Source organism: Callospermophilus lateralis, chromosome 7 (assembly GCF_048772815.1).
Source record: "Callospermophilus lateralis isolate mCalLat2 chromosome 7, mCalLat2.hap1, whole genome shotgun sequence".
Taxonomy (NCBI): domain Eukaryota; kingdom Metazoa; phylum Chordata; class Mammalia; order Rodentia; family Sciuridae; genus Callospermophilus; species Callospermophilus lateralis.
Genome location: NC_135311.1, coordinates 101591283 through 101605738, shown reverse-complemented (window position 1 = coordinate 101605738; position 14456 = coordinate 101591283).

Genomic DNA, 14456 nt, shown 5'->3' with positions numbered 1-14456 from the left:
CAAAAATTAAATTAAATTTAAAAATGAAATAAAATAAGATTCCTGAGAATCCAGAGTGTGCCTTTGGAAGAGCCTTCTGAGAGGAATCAATCACTATAAATGCTTTTACTGGCATGTAAATCCAACTGGCCAAAGAAGTCTCTCCTGCTTCTCCCTGTACTGTTTTCTTCTCTTGTAGCTGGTTCCATTAGGCAAAGATCCCCTTGAGGGCAAGCGCTCTGTCCTAATCTCTGTGGGCCCAGTTCCCTCAAGGCCAATGCCCTTAAGTTAACTGTTTCTCAGCTTGGTTCTTGAATCAGAATAATATCAACTTTTTCTGTCAGAATTTCCTGAAAAAAGTTCTATTATCATAGAAGCCTAACATATGTAGAGTAATATATATGTATCTTCACTTATTTAGTGTCCAGACTTTAGCAACTTACTGTTGAAAACACTAACAGGATTTAGCCATAGAAACGTCATTCGGGGATTCCTAGTTTGAATCCTAACTTTTCCACCTGTTAACCTTGGGCAAGTTACTCAGCTACTCTAGATAAGGTCTGTCTTAAGTTATGGATGATTCTGTCATTACCATGTCTTAGCAGAAGGGGCAAATCTCTTTGGTGACTTATTGAGCCCATGCCCTCATTCCTAGACAGAGATAAATCGTCTTATTAGAGTTACAGACTATTGAATCAAATTGATGTGCATAAAGAAAGCACCGATTTAATAAGTTTGGTGGCCTGACACTCTGCGGCATGGGGACAGGAAAAAGCTGACATGAAGAAGAGATGGCTAATGGGGCGAGTAAACTGCAGAGGTACTGACGTTGCCGTGCAAAATTAGAAGCACACCCAGGGTGGCTTAATGGGGGACAAGCAGTCCTCCTGACTTAAGTAGACTCCTAGAGGGCACGGCTGTGGGTCTGACAGCTCTTTTTAGTAATAGATGTATATAATGAACACCATAAGAATTCATAAAAGGTCAAATATGTTCAGAGGAAGCATTCAGCTGAGCAGAAAGGTGTATAATGCTTTCTTAAAAGACACCTGAAAGCCGGGCACAGTGGTGCACGCTTATAATCCCAGTAACTTAGAAGGCTAAGGCAGGAGGATTGTGAGTTCAAAGCCAGCCTCAGCAATTTAGCGAGACCTTGTTTCAAAATAAAAATAAAAAAGGACTGAGGATGTTTTTAGTGGTTGAGTACACTGGATTCAATTACTGGTTCCAAAATTTAAAAAAAGACACCTGAGGACTGGGGGTATAGCACAGTAGTAGAGTGCTTGCCGAGTATGTGTGAGGCCCTGGGTTCAATTCCCAGTTTTACAAAAATTAAATTAAATTTAAAAATGAAATAAAATAAGATTCCTGAGGATCCTGAGTGTGCCTTTGGAAGAGCCCTCTGAGAGGAGCCAATCACTATAAACTCTGATACACTGAGGGGCAGCGTTTACTGGAATTTTTAACAAGTGAAGGACCACCATGGTGTTGCCGGCTTATTATTTTGCCACATAAAGATGATAAGAAGTAAACCAATAAAAGAACTACCATCTACTGTTGCCTTCTTCTCATAAAAGGAAGGAAAACAGTAGGAAGCTCACAATCTTGGGATAAAAGACAATCCTCAAATTGGATGTGTTGAGTATGAAGAAAAACTTGGGGCATTTCAAAATTTTTCCAACCTGCTGCAATTTCTGGAAGCATCATTATGGACCCCCCCAAATGGGCCCTGCACTTAGAAGCTACTCTGTTCTAGAGCAATGGTTTTCCAAGTGTCGGGTCCAGAGCAGCAGGGTTGGCATTCCCTGGGAACCAGCCAGAGATACAGATTCACAGGCTCCGTGCCAGGGCAAGTGAGGCAAAGATTCTGGTCACGGGATCAGAATTTAGGAAACCCTGCACATAGTTCTGACACACCCTGTTCGAGACCGTTACTGCACCTCCCTTCTAGACAGATCACATAGGCCTTTTCTAGACAATCTTCAGAAACAAGATCCACTGCCAGCTTGGAAGAAAACTGGTTTGTCTCCTAGTCCCACTTCTGCCCTCCTGATCCACATGGAATGGGTCTTCTCAGTCTCTACTCCTTGACAACACTGTGTATACTTGGACATGATCATTTCCTCTCCCCTTTCCAGGTCAGCACAGCCATACCTCTTAGTTGGTCCTCACCTGGTTTGATCTCTAGTCTTCTCATCAGTCTGATCTGGATGCCCATTGTTTATGAACAACTACTATTACTGGAAATCTGTTACCGGGTGCCAGTCACTACCTAGAAGTTCCATAGGGCTTGACTTTAATTGTTCACAACAACTTTATGAAGTAGGTCTGCGATGTCCAACGTACAGAAAGAAAATAAGCTTGCACCCAGCACACTTAGCTTGTAAGCGGGCCAGGATTCAATACTTAGGTCTGTGGTACTCTGGAGTTCATGCTAGTTACACTACACCAGGCTGTCCTGAAGTTTCTATCAAAAGATGAGATCTTGAAGTGTGGGAGGCCAACATAGCATGTGACAGTGTTTGCCTCCCCTTTTGATGGGTGTGGCATTGTCAGTTACACTGTGATCTGGTTGCTTAGATAACCAAAGATAGTAGCCCCCATCTTTAGGGTTGAGAAAACTTAAATGTGTCTTCAGGCATGGGCTTGCCTTCCTACATCCCCAGGGGTCGAGCTATGCTCATCTGTGCCTTTGTGATATTACCCTTTGCCCTGTTGGGATAGAATGTTCCATGGAAACACCCTTTGTGTGTCCCCTTCTCTTACTCTGCCCTTGGGTGTGGCCTACCTAGATGTCAGTCAACCTGCTGACAGCAGATATCATGAAGCTAGACTCAGCCCCTTGAAACCTGACCCCTTGTGTTAGACTAGGACGCAAGAAAAGACCACTGACTCCAATTAAAATCAAATTAAAGCAAGCTTATTATTTCGACTGGCCGGGCTGCCTCTCCCACCCAAAACTGCGGGAACAAGACAGCAGCCGCAGCTTTCCTGCAGCCCAGCTTTATAGCCCAGAAAGTAACACAAAGGGTGGTTACAGATAACAAAACTCTGAGGAGCATAACACTAATGGTAGTTTACATTTTTGCTGGCCCCGACATCAGAATTTATGAAGGTCATTAGAGCCTCAGAGAGGGTCGGTATCTGGCCAGGGAAGGCCAAGATTTGTGAGGCGTCACTATAGTTTTAGAGAGGGCTGCTATCTGGTCAGAGAGCCAGGCATGGGTGAGTTCAAGGCACAGGCACGGGCAGGCATTCCAAGCAGGTTCAGAATTTTCAGTAATTTATAGTAAAGCTGAAATTATCTTTTCATGGCTTTGTGGCGAGATGGCTCCCAATTTTAAGAAAAGATCAGATTGGTTCTATCACTTGCCTCATTTGAATAGCTTCTCCTCAATAAAAGGGGTCAGCATGTATGGGATCTCTCTCTTTCTGCAGACCCCTAAGGTCAGAGGAGCTGTCACAGCACCCCCAAAGAAAAAAGGTATTTCTGTCTCTTGTGTGGTTATTTCGCACAGCCCAGTTCACCTGGAGTGACCCCTGAGTGTTTAAGTTTCTGGGAATGCGACATTGAAGTATTTCCAAAAGGTCAAATATGTTCAGGGTAAGCATTCATCCAGGCAGATCAAGGAGAGCCTGAGCCAGGAAGAGGTGGCCACAGGACAGAGTGTGTAGTGTGGTGGGTATGACATTGACTTTGGAGTCAAACAGATCTACACAGCGTTAACTCCTGTCTATAGAATTACTGATTATATGGACTTAACTGTGTTTCTACTCTCTCTGAGCCTCAATTTCCTCATCCATACAATAGAGATAATAATAGCATCTACCTCATAAAACTGCTATGAGTAGAAAATGGATTAGTGCTTAAAAAGCACTATACCAAGTTCCTGGTAGACAACAATGTTCAGTAAATAGCTCTATTACTGCTACTGAATGTATATACTCAGCAATCATGTAACTATCATATAGATGGGGTGTGTCCAGACACATGCAAGTTACAGTGACATAAATCAGCGTCCTTTGCAAGCCCCCCTCCAATACCTCCTGCTTCTGATCCTGGTTAGCAACCTCATAACTGATTGTCTGAGCACAATTTCTCTCTCTTTTGCAAACCAATCTCTATGAATTGACAAGTTAATTTTTCTAAAACCCAGCTCTGATTATGTGCATCATTGCCCGGTTGAAACACCATCTTCAACTTAAGTCCAAGTTTCTCTTTTAGGCTTTCAAATTTTTTTTTTTTAAATACACAGTTCCAAATTCTCCCTCTCACCTTGTTCCCACTGTTGCCCTGTGTGGACTCTGGTTCTAGCTGGACCGAGTTTTAGCCTTTCTTCATACATAAAGTCCTGCATTTTCTTCATTCAAAATGGCACCCTCTTCACCTCCTCCCACTCCCTATACCTCTGGGCTTTTTGTGGAAAAAATTTCAATGAGTAGGAAGATCATTACTTTGCCAAGAAAGAGAATTTGGAGGGAGGAAAACAGGGGATTGCTGAAATAATCTAGAACCAGAACTAGGTGGGTGTTCTGTGGGGAGGGAAGGACACTGACTTATGTCACTTAAATGTCCATGCGTCTGGATATGCCCCATCTATATGGGGCATAATTGTTGAGTACATATGTTCAGTAGTGGTAACAGCTATTTATCAAGTGCTTGGGTGTGCTGGGTACTTTGCTAAGTGCTTTATAAGCACTAACTCATTTTCTACTTGTAGCAGCCTTATGAGGTAGGTGCTATCATTATTTCCATTGCACAAGAAGAAATGAGACCTCTTAAGGCCATATAATTAGAAATTGCTTGAACAGGACTCAACCCAGATTTGCTTGTCTTAAGTCGCGTTCATACCAGCTAAAATGCATACTTGTCCCACCACCTCCTGCCACAGTCTCTTGCTGGGCACAAATCACGAGTCTCCACACAGCTTGTAGATTCAAACAGCAATTCTTTATTCCCAAACTCACACCGGCCGTCTACAAACACGTTCTGGGGGAATCCACGGTCTCTTCCCAAATCTCCACTCTGCCCTAATCCACTCTCTCCCAAATCCTCTCCTGCCTAAATCCACACCGCATGGGCTTCTGTCTCTCAAAAAATACTGTTTGACCCTAAGCACTCAAGAGGAACTCAGCAGCAGGATACGCCCTATTCCAAAAGAGGAACACCCTAATCTCCTATTATACTAAACTGCCCTATTCTAAAGGGGGAACACCCTACTCTCCTATTATGCTAAACTGCCCTATTCTAAAGGGGGAACACCCTAAACACGGATCCTGCCCTGGTCCTTGAGCAAGGTCACCTTTCAGAAGTCCTTCCACTAGACAGCATGGGAGTAAGCTGGCAAGGAATTTGTCATACCTACTTGGCTGATGGCTCCCAGCATCTCCCCCCTTCTGATTAATTAAACAACAAGTAATGTGGCTTAAGGACCGTGCCTGGTAGGTTGTCCAGTTCAACATATGGCTCTTACCCGTCATTGGAAAACTGACCTTTAGGCGTCAGCCTCCTGTCTTAGGTTGATACCAATGCAACTGGATCATACCCGTCACTGACTACCGGTCCAGCATACAGCCATACTTGTGGATAGGTCTATGCACCAGTGGGGGGGTGAGGTTCTTTGCCTCACCTCTGTTGGCCCCCAAATTTGGCCTTGGTGCCAGTGGGGGAGTGAGGTTAATGTGGCTTAAGGACCGCGCCTGGTAGGTTGTCCAATTCAACATATGGTTCTTACCCGTCATGGGAAAACTGACCTTTAGGCAACTGACCTTTAGGCGTCAGCCTCCTGTCTTAGGTTGATACCATTGCAATTGGATCATACCCGTCACTGACTGCCGGTCCAGCATATAGCCATTGGCCCCCAAATTTAGACCATCACTAGCAGAAGGGAGGAGGATACAGAAATGCCACGACACCAAGCCAATTGACAGTTCCTTTGGAAAAATTGCATCATTGGTGACACCATCAGCAAAGATCACTGGTGACACCATCAGCAAAGATATGCCAGCATTACCACAATTTGCTGCACTAAACGTAGTTACATAGTCCAGGCAAGTTCTGTAAGCAGTTCAAAGGGGAGGAATCTATCAATCTGTCCGTCTCCTCCCAAAGTCCGTTTCCTCCCAAAGTAAGTTGACTCCTTGATTGAGCATACTTGTTGAGTTATATTCATTGGGATGAAGATAGGAATTCTGGCAATGATGCTAAAAAAGACATTATCCTGAAAAGAATTATTAAATATAATGAAAAGGAAAGGTGAAAGTAAACAAACAGATCTGTTAACCTCCTTAAAAAAAATTCTTAACAGCTGTTTACCTGATTTAAATTAGTAAACAAGCAGATCTGTTAACCACCTTTAAAAACAATCCTTAACAGCTGTTTACCTAATTTAAATTAAGCCATTTAAATCACGTGAATAAAAAAAAAATTCGGATCCATTTTCTCATGAGCGCTCCTCATATATGAAATATGGACATACGCACACACAGACATATAACACAAAACACAAATGTGCAAACAAACGTACAACACATAAGATAATAATAAAGGCCTTGTAGCTTCACCTAGGTGAAATCTCCATTGCAATGTTTAAAAACTCCACAGTCAAAAAATAAAACTGATCAGAAAAACATTAACCTAGGTTTGTATGAGCTCAAAAAATAAAAATAGAACCTTATGATGTGGGAAAAATGCAATAATAAAATAGATATTGAAAAAAGCATCCTGGTTAATCACAGTCGCAGATGTAAGAATGGCCAAGCTGGAGTTCTGGATATCAGCTGTTATGGATTTGAGTCAAATTATCTTCTTTTTGATCTGTAGAAATCGTTTTGGTTAGTCTTTCTGGAATCCAAATCGGCTGCTGTTCTTCCTGTGGAAAAACAAAAAGAACCCCGACTCCAGAAAATCACTGGGTCAGGATCTTTCCATTGTCCTGTTAGAATATCTTTCCAAAGTACCTTAGGCTTATGTACATTTTTTGGATACATATGTCTTTCCGCAGCATTAAGTCCTGATGAATCCAAATTTAAAAAGTTTAGAGTAAAAAGGGTTATTTTAAGTTTATCTTTGGGGGATATATACCCCTTTCCAATTTTTAAGATTAACTAGGCTTCGAATGACACAATCTTTCCTCCATCATGAAGGCATCTTAACCACCTTCAATTTAACCTTTTAAAGTCTTACAATTGTCATCTATACTGTACTTTTTCACCACCTACATTTTCACTCTTTTAAACGAGGCTTAGACTCTGTTTAAATCGCTTAATATTAGTTTACATGGCTGCCCTTCAACCAAAGGCCTTTTTTACTCCATTAAGAAGCTTTGTCTCAATCTGCCATGTACAAATACCTTTTTCTTCTTACTTCTTTTCTCACGCTTTTAAGGTAAGTCTAGTTTCCTCAAAATCTTTTTAAATGGCATTTTACAACTTTTTACTTTACCACACAAAGATTATTTCATCTAGAAACATTTCTTTTTCTTTTAACCTTCCATATTAAAATATATTTTCACATCTTCAATCTTTTAATATTTCTTTTCTAGCCATTAACCCTTTTTATAAATTCACATTCTGAAATAACCCTTATAAAATTTCTGAATTAGACAAATTACTCCACTTTAAGAAGATGAAAGACTTTCATGTTTTTTATGATACTATAATACTGTAATTGAAACCCAACTGAAACTTCTTATACTCTTTGTATATAAATTACACATGATAGAATCTTAACACTTAGTAACCTTGTTTCAGCAAAGACATAGACCAAAGCAATATTAAACATTTTTTCCATTTACCAATTTATGAAAACACACATAATGATTAAATATATTACCTTATGGAACTTAATAAGTAAAGAGTACTTGATTTCATATTTAGTGGTTGATATTTTAACACTTCAGTTTTGTAAATTAATTAGATGTCTGTAAAAACCAAGATTTTAGACAAGCATAGTAAACAGAACTAGCCATCTCTTTCTTGTTGAAGAAAAATCCTTCTACAGGATACCATGATGGTCCCATTGATATATTTAATAACTTCTCGTTTAAAAGCCATGGGCTGCATTTTTGTATTGTATCAACATATGCCCTAGCTGTTCTTGGTCTTACTGGGGTGCCTTTTTTCTCTAACAATTTTTCTTCCTCGGAGGCGAACAACTTAAAACCTTGGGTCAACCATTTTTTCCAGTTTGTATGAGAAAGTTCTAGGAACAGGCAACTTGAAACAAAAACAAAATAAATTAGAACAAGAACACATTGTTTTTTGAAATGCTCACCCATTCTTTCGCTCTCCTTCAGGGGCGAGTAATTTCACTTACCCCCAAGCTTCAGGTGTTCCCCGTACGGGCCACCAGATGCCACAGTCTCTTGCTGGGCACAAATCACGAGTCTCCACACAGCTTGTAGATTCAAACAGCAATTCTTTATTCCCAAACTCACACCGGCCGTCTACAAACACGTTCTGGGGGAATCCACGGTCTCTTCCCAAATCTCCACTCTGCCCTAATCCACTCTCTCCCAAATCCTCTCCTGCCTAAATCCACACCGCATGGGCTTCTGTCTCTCAAAAAATACTGTTTGACCCTAAGCACTCAAGAGGAACTCAGCAGCAGGATACGCCCTATTCCAAAAGAGGAACACCCTAATCTCCTATTATACTAAACTGCCCTATTCTAAAGGGGGAACACCCTACTCTCCTATTATGCTAAACTGCCCTATTCTAAAGGGGGAACACCCTAAACACGGATCCTGCCCTGGTCCTTGAGCAAGGTCACCTTTCAGAAGTCCTTCCACTAGACAGCATGGGAGTAAGCTGGCAAGGAATTTGTCATACCTACTTGGCTGATGGCTCCCAGCAACCTCCAAGGAAATGTGGGCAATTATATTTCTTTCAACTCATTTGACTTTTGCTTCTTGACTTATAATAGTGTTACAAATAGCTCAGATTTTGCCACCAGAGCATACCAAATTCCATGTATGTATGACTTTGTCAAAATGAATCAACTACTGTGTCTAACTATAATGCCCTGATTTTAAAAAGTAAATAATGAAAAGAAAAAGATTTTGCCACCAGTTAGACCTGAGTTCAAATGCTGAGTCTTCTTGTATATCATGTCTCTGAGATTAAATTTCCTTATCTGTAAATTTGGGATAATAAAATCTCCTTCATATGGTGTCTGTGAAGATGAAACAAGACGGAGGAATGCAAGGCCCCCTGCTCAGAGCCTCATTCACAGCAAGTTTCTGACTTTCTGTCTCTTACCCCTCCCCTGTTCTCCCTATTCATTGAGACATCGACTTCCCCTTAATCACCGTTCTATCCTTCGCGGTGCTTAGAATATTACTTTTTACTCAGAGCTCAATAAACACACACTGAGCCTGTCACAGAGGTGCACGCCTGTAATCCCAGTGATTTGGGTGGCTAAGGCAGGAGGATTGAAATTTTGAGGCCAGACTATGCAACTCAGTGAGACCCTGTCTCAAAATAACAAACCAAAACATCTGGAGATGTAGCTCAGTGGTAGAGCACCCCTGGGTTCAGCCCTCAGTGCCACAAAACAATGACAACAAAAATAATAAATCAAAATAAATACGTGCTAAATTGAATCAACTGCCCTTCCCTAACAGAGTGTCTCCGTTTGCTTATCCTCAACAAATCTTTCTGTTCCTTCTAGCTATGACCTTCTTTCATTCACCAGACAGACCTCTCCTGGGCATCTCCCGTATATTAGGCTGTGTCCTGGGTGCTGGGGATACAATTGCTCAGAAGTTGGACCTTCTATAGCTTGAACTTTGTTCCACGTAATGGGAATTCAGCCTAGCCCTGGTTCCTGACTGCAGGGCTATCATAAATGTGTCAGGAGAAAAACAGGTGTAGGCGGCTTGGCAGGGCTGGTGCCTGATGATTCAATTAAGTTCTCTTTTCACATCAAGATTTCTCAATGCTATCCTTTCATAACTCACTGGGCAATGTGACAGTAAGGTGAGGGAAGATGGAAATCTAATGTCACCCTCGGGTAAAAAAGGTGTTTTTTTTTTTTTTTAATTATTTTAGCAGATTTATTGAGATAGAATTTACATGTTACATTCACCCATGCACCCAGTGTATAATTCAATGATTTTTGAGCGCATTTACAGAGTTGTGCAACCATTACTCTAATTTTAAGACATTTTTATCCCTAAATAAATCAGCACCTTTATGAGACAGGCTGAGTTAGTACCTTCTCCCCAGCCAAGCCCCAGCTTTACTGGCACGAGTGCGGCTGGGCTCACTGTGAAGATGCCAGGTTTGAGGAGCAGGGCATGGAAGCCTATGTGGTCATTTGATGAGCTGGCTTCAAACAACCAGAGGCCCCCCTGGAGAGACTTGGTAAAAAGCAAACATGTCAGCCACATTCATCTCCCAGTGCTCAGCACAGTGTTAACAGCCCCTGGCCCCAGCGCCAGCTGCCGGCTCTGTCAGGGCGGATTCCTACTCCCACATCCACAGGGTGCCCTAAACCGGGCCCCACCCATGCTTCCTGTTTTTTTGTTTCTCTCTCTCTCTCTCTCTCTCTCTCTCTCTCCTCCCTCACTCAGGGCAATGATTCCTCCTCTGTCCTGTCTTCCAAAGTGCCCCTGCAACAACGGAGCCCTCTCTTGATCCTGTCTCCTACCCCACCCAGTGCTTGCCCTCACCTCTCACCCTCTCTGCCCAGACAAGCTCCTGGACACCCTGGCCACACTTGCTGCCCACTTCCACCCCTGTACCCACCCCGGCCTCCCCTCCCTCCTGGGCCCTCTCCTCACCACCCATCTGGATAACTGTGGAGGGCTCGATCCAGTCGTCCCTGGTCAGTTTTCCTAAATGCCAACTTGTCCTTGAAACCTGGTGCCCCCCTGATTCTGAGACCAGTGGCCTCCTTCCACCCCTCTGACGCCTTGCCTCTTGCCTGGCTCTGCCCCCAGCCCCACCCCTAGCTAGATGCTGCCAGGCCTTGGCTCACACCTAGGCTCAGCACCCGCAGGCGCCTGCTTGAATGTCAGTGTGACTTTGCAATGGCTGATGGCTTCATCAGGTGTGGCATGTAGGTGACATGCCTGAGAGGAAGAGGAGAGGCACTTTGTTGGCCCGCTCCAGGGCCCATTGCCCTCTGAATGCTGACCCCACCCCCACGTGGGCCTGCTCACCACCCAGGTAGAGAGGCTCCCAAGCCTTCCCGGGCAGCGGCAGTCTGACAGAGACTCTCAGGTAAAGTTGCTCTGATGCTGACCTCAGTGTGGCCAGGGTCTCTGAGCATGGTCACATGACCTGGGAGAAGAGGGCCCCAGCCAATGCTCCTCTGCCCTTGGTGTGTGGGGGATCTGAGGATCTGAGGGAGCATGAAGCAGTTTATGTAAGAATCCCAGCACCCCTGGAAGAGGAGGCTTGAGACGACACCTCCCCCACCCTTCTCCCTATGATCTGAGGCCAGTGATCATCATGACCTTCTTTGTGGTCCCAGATTTTTTTTTTTTTTTTTTTTTGGTATAAAGTTGTTTTTATTTGTCAACATCAGTTTGGACAGTCATCCAGTGTGGGGAGGTAGGGAGCCCTAGAACACAGCCCCCTAGCAGGGGAAGTGGGGTTGGAAGAGAGACTGGGGGTCAAGGGTAGGAATGAGGCCTGATGGCAGCAAGGCCAGCCCCCAGCCAGGCCCCAGACTAGGGGGGTTGGGTAATAGCCACCAAGGTGAGACACAGCTGCCACTCAGCAAATCAGAGCCACTGTGTGTCTGAATCAGCCAGGGAGGACATGAAGTCTAGGGGCAAGCCAGGCTCCAAGGCAGATTGCTGTGGCTAGGGAGGTCTGGGAAGGACCTGACCCCAGGGGCCCCTCATGGGGGGACAACGGGGAGGCAAGTTTCACCACTCCTGGGGAGTCTCTGGGTAGACAAGGACTTCAACCGAGAAAGCTCCTGCGGCTCCTGGGTTCCCCAGTTATAAGGGGGATTTGAAGGTGGTGGCACTGGGGGATGGTCTTTGAATCCATGACCAGATCACAGATGGAGGTCAGCACCAAGACACCAAAGAGGGCTGGGAGAAGGACCACCACGTGGGTGGTCAGTCACAGTGCTGACTGTGGCTTGTGGCAGTCCTCTGTACCTTTTTTCTTTTGAGGTCTAGGGGATTGAACCTGGAGCCTTGTGTGTACCAGGCAAGCCCTGTACCACTAAGCCAAACACCTGTAACATGTCAGAAAAAGGGGTCCACCTGGAGGGTGAGCCATGGGGGCTGCCATCAGGCCACATGGCTACCACCATGGTTTGCAGGGGGGCGGACAGGCAGGAACGTCATCTCCCCTACGCAGGCCAATGAGCCTTTTCTAATCAAGCCTCCCTGGAAGCCTTGGCTCAATACCTGCAGGAGGTTGGGGAAAGGGGCTCAGCCACATCATGTAGTGACCACATTTTGAGGAGGGCCCGGTACACAGGAGATGTGATGTCCCCAGCTGGCTTTCTAGACCTCATGTTGAAGACAGGCAAGGAATGGTCGAGACAGTCACGTTCAGCTGAACCACAGTGAGGAAGCTCAGGTGGACAGACTGGCGGGCCAGGGTAGCTGGCATCTCTACCCTGGAGAATGTTGCCCAGACCTGGATCTGCACTCACGATCTGTTCTGGAACTACAGGTATCTGAACATTGGCCAGACACCAATGAAGGAGCGAAGTCTTTCACAGGATGCAGACCGTCCAGGTTCTGTGTTATCTGATCCTTTGAGTTGTTCTACAGGTTTGGCTTGCCCTTTATTGTGATCAGGGAGCTGATCCCAGGGATCACCTAGGTGGTGAGGAGGTTCTTGGGTGGGCTCCCAGTGCTCCAAGTTACACCTATGATTCTGATAAGGCCGGTGCTGGGTTTCTGTTCTGCTCAGGGGTTACTCCAGTAGAACTGGGCTAACTGGGCTGAACGAAATAAGCACACAAGAGACACTAATACCTTTTTCTTTGGGGTCTCTGTGACGGCTCCTCTGACTTTAAGGGTCTGCAGGAAGAGAGAGCGAGAGCACACTCTGACCCTTTTATTGAGGAGAAGCTATTCAAAATGAGGCAAGGGATCAGGTTTCAGGGGGCTGAGTCTGTCTTCATGATGTCCACTGTCAGCAGGTTGACTGACACCTGGGTAGGCCACACCCAAGGACACAGTAAGAGAAAGGGACACACACAAGGCACTTCCATGGAAGATTCTACCCTAAACAGGGCAAGGGGTTATATTACAAAGGAAGAGGTGAGCATAGCTCCACCCATGGGGCTGTAGCAAGACACTCCCATGTGACTAGACACTGACCCTCGAACCCAAGAAGGGTGGGGAAAGCTCTGCCACATTTCTGTGACTGAGCGCCTCAGCACCCAGCTGGGGAGTGTGACTCAGTCATGTGCAAGGTCGGTCTCCCACATATTCCCCCTTTCTTAATATATAAAAATAATGTAACTGGGAAATGCTATCTTTCAATCACTTGACTCTTGGTCCTAGGTCATCACGATCTACTATTGAAACACAAAAGGAATTAGTAGAAAACATATCATCTTCATTACACAATCAACTTGGAAGATCCAGGTTATTATTATTATTATTTCGCCAAACACTCATCAGAAGATTTGTAATCTTTTCCCAATTTTATTGGGAAGAATTGCGTTTGGCCATAGTAACAAAAACATTTTCATTGGCATGGCATTTAGGCCTCTCCATAAACCATAGAGCAAAGGGCTCACTCACATTATTTATTACATTGTCTTCTAGAACATTATTACTTAGTTCTCATCCTTCCATCAGCACTTATCTGACCATGAAGGATTTTGGAAGTAATTTAAGTCGAACATTAAGAAAATCCAAACATTGTAAGTTTTAAGACATAGCCACAAAGGCTACGATTGAATAAACAATGGATAATATTTAAAGTAGTCACTTCAGGGATCATGAGACCAGAAACTTGCTTAGGTCTGGTTAATGGACATACACCTGTTTTAAAGCCTGAATATTAACTTTAGCATATTATAGCTCTGAAATATTAGCTGGCAATAATTAATGATACAATAAGTTATATTTTTACAGGCTACAGGATATTTATCATCTTTTAACTCTCACATTTAAGGAGTTAATTAGGTCTATCAGTAATATAAATACTCTTGGAAAAAATCTATTTTAATAATCTTTCCAACAATTGTCCATATAGGTAAATATAGACTTAGTCACTAAGTCCAGCATAATTGGCTAGCTGAGGTTTCTCATATGCTGTCTTGCATATGTTCCTGTCACTGGTGTGGCCAATTAGTTGTGCAGCTACTTCGGCTACCTCAGTCGGGGGGTGGGGAGTAGAGACACCGAATCAACACACAGACTCCAGGAGCTATGAGAACTGGCTGGTGACAAACCTCAAGTCGATGTCTAGTAGCTCAGTTTCTTTTTGGAATGCACACAACTGTTATAGGGATCGAGTGGGGCGAGCCCGTCAATCATAGT